At 30.9% G+C, this 7,036-nt stretch overlaps 1 long non-coding RNA gene across 1 annotated transcript; it reads right to left on the bottom strand.

Moving 5' to 3' along the window:
- Positions 1 to 564: 564 nt before the first annotated feature.
- LOC143049180 (uncharacterized) lies at positions 565 to 6,772 on the bottom strand. Its single transcript, XR_012970107.1, has 2 exons — positions 5,598 to 6,772; positions 565 to 1,076 (listed from the first exon to the last, which is right to left on the bottom strand). It is a non-coding gene; the product is annotated as an uncharacterized LOC143049180 (long non-coding RNA).
- Positions 6,773 to 7,036: the final 264 nt, after the last annotated feature.

A 7,036-nucleotide genomic window follows, 5' to 3' on the forward strand; every position in this document is an offset into this window, starting at 1 on the left:
AACTCATTTATAGTTAAAGCCCGGCGAAAGATTTCAAAAGGATATTCAAAATCATCTGTCAAAAAAACTGACAAAGAAAAAAAAATGACCAAAATATACAATACAGCATGCAAATCATAACATGGAAAACTATAGACTAAACAACACGAACCCCAAAAAAACCGGGTGAGCTAAGTAACATACAGAACAATAAACATTTACAGCCGATTTCATTGAGTATGTAGCTAAAGGTAATATATTTGGTTAGCTTGCTTGCTAGCTGAACCGTGAAGTCATTGTTAGGTAAGATATTGTGTTATCGTCATTTACTTTTTTGTATTCTTGTTTTTTTCTGAAGTACTTTGTCTTTACGGAGTCTTCCTGCCATTTTTGGTTTTTGGCATAGTTGTTTGTTTTAATAGGGAATAAGATTATAACACAATGTTGACTGTTGTTCCCCAATTTTCTGTCTATGAGTAATAGCATACAAGATGTGGTGCACACTGAATAACCCGCGTAGCGTGTCATTATTAAGTATGCACCACGTTTTTTATGTTATTTTGAAAAGACAGAAAACATATTACAGTCATTTCTTATAATTTAATTCTTAATTCAATTTTAAACCGGCGTAAATCATAAAAAAACGTTGATGACGTCACGGTCACATGACTGAATTATGTCTATGAGATGATAAACAAAACACTCTCAGCAAATCAGAAGACACGATACATCCTAAAGAAGATCTGTATCAATTTACATTTGCCATATCGTTTGGGTTCAAAAAGAAACCTGGACGGGAATGTTTAGATACACACTTAAAGCAGTGAGATCGTGTGCATCTACAAGGTAAGCGTCTCTTGATATGCATGCACAAATCGCCATGCAAATCCGAACCCAGTCAAAATCATTAATACACATTGCTAAACGTACATATCGGAAGACTTTTCTGGTATTTGCTGACTAAGGACGCGAAAATATATCGAAGGTGAATGGAGACACCGATACAGTTCATCGATGAACAAATTTGTGAAGGTGACTGTAAATCTTGTGGTGTGTCAATTCCAGTCTCGACTTCTCATAACTCTTTTAGCACACCCCTGAATGAAAAAAGTACCACATTGGAATAAAGTACTCATAATATACAATTGATGGATTTGGTGTGAAATGTTGCGCTTATTTATGGATGAATAAATGTATTATTTTTTTTTCTTTGAGCTACTTACAATGAAATATTCTTAAAATATGTTTACCTTTAAAAATCCTGTTTGACAGCCTCATAACATACTGGTTACAATACTTTTTACACTTTTTGTATTTTGTAATTAGATTAGATTAGATATTATGTTGCGATGAAAGTCTTTGTATTTTTGGGGTTGTTTTTTTTACTTTATCAACATGTTAGATTCATAGATATAGCCTTTTCTAATATTTTTCATTATCAAAACTCATTTAAATGGGCTATGAGATCTATAAAAAAAGTAACTTTCTTTTTTTTTTGTCAAATCATAAGTGAAAGTTAAATTGTGAAATAATAATTTACTTTAAGCAGCCACTTTAGTATGGAAAAAAACCCATCGATGATGTATTATTCACTTGCTAGCGAATAATTCCACCTCATTGAATCTGTATTCATGTGACTTTCAGCTTAACCTATTAGTTAAAAATTTGTTAAGCATATATGAGTCTTGTTCTCCCACTAAAAGAAAAAGAAGAATGCTTACATTGAAAGTCAAACAAAAGTGCACCATTTTGTTGACTGATTCAATCCACAAAAAATCAATTTTATGTTCATGAAAAAACGATGAGAAACTTTTTTGAAACTATAACATGAAAAGGTTTCGATCTGTAGGTCTGACGCATATTTGTTTGAAATGCTGATTTTTTAAGGAAGACCTACAATAGATATATTTAACAAGGGTGCATATCCAAAGCGTTTGTGAAGCAAGCTTACAGTAAACATCAATTATGTTTGAACATAATATTTATCTTTTCTGCAAGCTTGTTATAACTACGCAATAGATATTTGCTGCAAGTATTTCAGTAGATATATCTAATAAAGCATATATATACCAATATATAAAAAAAATGTGAAATGTTTGCCAATGAGACAACTCTCCACGATAGACCAAATGACACAGAAATCAACAATTATAGGTCACCGTACGGCCTTCAACAATAAACATGTGCCCATACCGCAGAGTCAGCTATAAAAGGCCCCGAAATGACACTAAAAAAATCAAACGAGAAAGCTAACGGCCTAATTTATGTTTCAAAAACCCATAAAAAAAACAAATATGTCACCCATAAACAAACGATATGTTTGGTTACATTTATGTTTTATCTTTCTTTTAAATTATTCCACCGATATTTATTTATTTTAATCTATCATGTGTTAATTTTTTGTGCTTAATCGTATATCTTTTAGGGGTAAAGTGATACTTTTATAGAGTTTTGTGCTGTATTGCGACCACTGATTACATCGACAATACTGAGTTTTCAACATTTCAAATCGAAAAATCATAAAATTATCGATGTAATCTTAATTTACAAATGTTGTTTCAACTTCGTTAAAATAATATGGAGTGTGCATTCGTTAAACTGAGTCAAAATGGACAAAATTAAGGATAATAAGGAGGAATTACAGTGTTACAATATGAATAAACACTTAAACTCTTTATAAAATGCAAAATCATATAAAAAAAAAAAAACGAAGAAAAAAAATCAAATTGTTTCTCATGTTGAAATTTGAAAACAAATACAAATGTAATTTTTCTTTCCATTTTATATAAACTGCACCACAGAAAAGCGCTTTGGTCAGGCAAAAAGTAAGATTAAGATGTTGGCTTTGCAAAAAAAAATGCCGGTCCGTTACAGTCTTAAAATACGCATATTTTTCTTGATTTGTCACTGCACTTTTTTGTCTTTTCGGTTTTTATCATTGAGTTTTCAGTTTATTTTCAACAAAAGAGTTTAAGTTTCCCTTTGTTATCTTTTGTCTCTCTCTCATTGAAAGCGAGTTTAAAGCCAATAACAACTGTGGTAAGTGCCAGTCTTTGTAAGAATCAGGCAATTTAGGTAAAAATTAAAACATGATTAGAAAAAACCCACCGAGCTTATCATGCTATTTAATACTAACCATCATCCTGAGTTAAAAAGTGTTAGTCTTTTGTTTGTGTGTGTCTGTTAATATCAAATAACTTGGTTAGAAAATTGGTTAGAATGATAGCAAATTACAGATTATCTCCCCTTATTCGTTAATTTGTAATGCATTTCAACCAAATTGTATCTTCTATTACCAGAACAGAAAATGGAAATGAATGTTATTTTTGTGCATAGCTACATATTATGAACTGAAATCAATGTCAGATAGGGTGGGTTTTTTTGGTCATGTTTTCACCACTGCCTGATTCTTAGGCAGACTGGCACTTAATTAAATAGATCTTAAATATCAATTACTTCACATCCAACAGCCAAAGGATTGGGAATAAAGTTGTCATTAACAGTCATAGAAATACAGGACTTTGTTCAAAGCCAAAATATAAAAATCGACACATTGAAGGAAAAGGAATGTAACAATAGTATTTAGTTGGGTTTTATCTTATTGATAACAAAATCAATAATTATACCGATAAAACAAAATTCAAATATATGATAACAGTGTTGAACTGGTAACCTTTAGAATACGTTTTTTAAAGGATCTATTACACCAACGTTAAAATTAGGATGTGCTATTCCGATGATAATTAGTTTTCTACCGGTTCAGCTAAATTTTTATACAGCAAAGCGGGATTCTTTTAAAAGAGTTGTATTTGGTTAAATCCAGTAGAATGTTTCTTTGTATAATGTTTCCTTTTATATATTTATGTTTCATCCACATTTTATGAAGTTTATACAAGGAGGACCCACAGGTTCATTTACACTGTTGTTATATTTCATGTGTCTTGTGTCATTATAATTGTTTCAGTGCTATAGTTATTTTTATAAACACATGACACAACATACAAACCTAAAGACTAAGCAACACGAATTCCACCAAAACTGGGAGTATTCACAGGTGCTCCGGAAGGGTAAGCGGATCCTCCAAACGAAACAATTATGTTGTCAATCAATCAAGCAAGCATCTTGATAATTTCAGTTTTAGAGAATGTTTTGTTTGAATCAGAGTGATCCTTTACAAAGTAGGATTTATCCCTTCTTAAGACAAGATCTACGTTGGCCATTCTTTTTTTATGAAACAAAGCAAGACCAACTCTTTCAATTTGTCTTTTAGTTTGGAATGGGGAATACTTGAATGTGTAAAGTGTAGAAAAGTCAAATGTTTCAATACTATTACAAGATGAAGAGTCTTAGATTGTATGAACTCTAAAAGTCTTTGGAATTTTTTATTTAGTATCCACATTTGATTCACGCCACCTCTAGAAAAGGCAGTTTCATAATATCTTTGAGGCCCGGCTGTGATTGCTGATAAGAAAGATGTTAATAATTTAGAAAGAGGTTTCGTGGTGCACACAAAACACACAAAATACTGGCCAATCAGGAAAAAACAAATTTGGAAACCTGGTCCTTGTGTCAATGCCATGCGTAACTGAAATATAGGATCGCACGCTTAAAACAACATTTTACACGTAGGAAAAATGTTCAATCTTACTAAGTCCAAAGACTACTGCTACAAAAAAATAAATGACATAAATGACTAATTATTTAATCCAAATCTGACAACGTTTATATAGCCATACCATATATATAAAACATATATAAAAGACCATAACAAATTGTCCAATTAAGCATTCTTTATGTTTACAAAAAAAAATGATGTACAAAGTACATAAACAAGCCTAGATTTTATACTATTTATCACTACAATTTTTGACACATATAATTTTAAAGATGAGAATTAGGTTTTCAAATATCAGCAGAGGCATTCAAAATTTGAAGCAGACCATGTTTAAGTTTAAAGTGGTAATATCGATTTAGGAATTTTTTTGGTTGTAAATATGACTTTGAAATAACAAATAAGCGTTTGTCTTAGGTACTCATGCTTGTTAACAGGAAGCAAAATAAAAACTTTGATTCGTTTAACTTCAAAAGAAATTTACATTCATATGTTCAATTAAACATTGTATGGAATGTTCCCTGTAGAAACTGACAATGATGATTTTGTGTATGCAAAGTACACGTATAAAACAACGCCAAATGCTGCATAATGTTTGCAAAAATACCACTTTAACCAAGTCCAAAAAATGGAAAACAATGAGAGTATTATCCCTTAGAGAATACATATACGGTGTTCACAAATCGTGTTAGGATACACATGTTTGACATGCATTTTATTTTCGATCTACTGTCAGAATGTAATGAATGGTATGTTATAAATCATCACAGGAACAAAGCAATGACTATTTTTTTAAAACATGTTGAAACGCGAAGCGTTTAAACTGATTCAATATAAAAAAATTTCAGTCTATTCTTAATACTATAATTATTATATTTATTATCTTAAAACAGTTTACAGTGATGCAATTACAAACATACTATAAGAACATTAAAAACACATATCTTGTGATAATGACCTAGAAGAGTAGCCAGCTCATAAATCATTGCAAAGAAAACAAACCTACTAGTTAATCTCTGAACTCCATTCGATTGAATAAGGTATATTCTTTGCAATACTATTGCTTCGTTTCAGTTTATTGTAGGTCACGCTTGAGTTGTTTAAATATCGCTTTAATATTACGCTTCACCAATTTTATTCTTCACTGTCTTGGATTTTCTGGAGAGCAAAGGTGACGAGAAGATGTTGAATCATATATTTTTCCGATAAAATTTATTTAAAAAATAACGCATTCTCGTTAAAAATGGATATTTTACTAGAAAACGCAATACATGCAATATTTTGCAAGGATAACACAATCTTGATATACACCTATACACGTTGTCATAACAGTGGGTAACACACTTTTTGTTGTAATCTTGTTTCTGTTAAGATAGAAAAAAATATTTTTACCATTATAATTATCACAGGTCAAAATTTGGAACGATTGCTTTAAAAAGATTTATTTGTAAATTCAATTGAAAGAAGTTAATATTTGATAGATGTGTAAAATGAAAGTTAATATCTACAAAAAAAAAACAGTTATTTAATAAACACTTCTTGAATCAATTGTAGGCTCTTGTTAATTGTTGTTTAAAGTGCTTAATATATTTAATACTATAACATCTTTTTTTCAGAAGATACATTTTAATGAATATAATTAACAACTATATTTGCTGAGTTGTTTATGATATACTTGATACAAAATAATTATTCGTCGAGTAATACAAAACAAGGATTGTTTTTCTTTCATGACGTAACTATCAATGGTCTTACTAAATCATACATTAAGTTAACAAGTCACAAAGAGTGAGAAAATTATGGCACAAACTTGAAATCATAAACATTTTAAAGGGGAGGGACTTTCTAATCATAACAGATATTTCTCTTGTTTAATTTAACTTATATATTAAATTTTGAAAGAGCAGGATTCTATATATCATTATCAAAGGTCGTGTTGCAATTCAACTGGAGCTGGCATGTCAGTTAACTGCTAGTAGCCTGTTGTTATTTATGTATTATTGTCATTTTGTTTATTTTCTTTTGTTACATCTTCTGACATCAGACTCGGACTACTCTTGTACTGAATTTTAATGTGCGTATTGTTATGCGTTTACTTTTCTACATTGGCTAGAGGTATTAGGGGGTGGGGGTGAGATCTCATAAACATGTTTAACCCCGCCGCATTTTTGCGCCTGTCCCAAGTCAAGAGCCTCTGACCTTTGTTAGTCTTGTATTATTTTTAATTTTAGTTTATCGTGTATAATTTGGAGTTAGTATGACGTTCATTATCACTGTCCTAGTATATATATTTGTTTAGGGGCCAGCTGAAGGACGCCTCCGGGTGCGGGAATTTCTCGCTGTATTGGACCTGTTGGTGACCTTCTTCTGTTGTCTTTTCTATGGTCGGTTTGTTGTCTCTTCGACACATTCCCAATTTCCTTTCTCAATTTTAACGTTTCATTT

This window comes from Mytilus galloprovincialis, chromosome 1 (genome assembly GCF_965363235.1).
Source record: "Mytilus galloprovincialis chromosome 1, xbMytGall1.hap1.1, whole genome shotgun sequence".
Classification (NCBI taxonomy): Eukaryota; Metazoa; Mollusca; class Bivalvia; order Mytilida; family Mytilidae; genus Mytilus; species Mytilus galloprovincialis.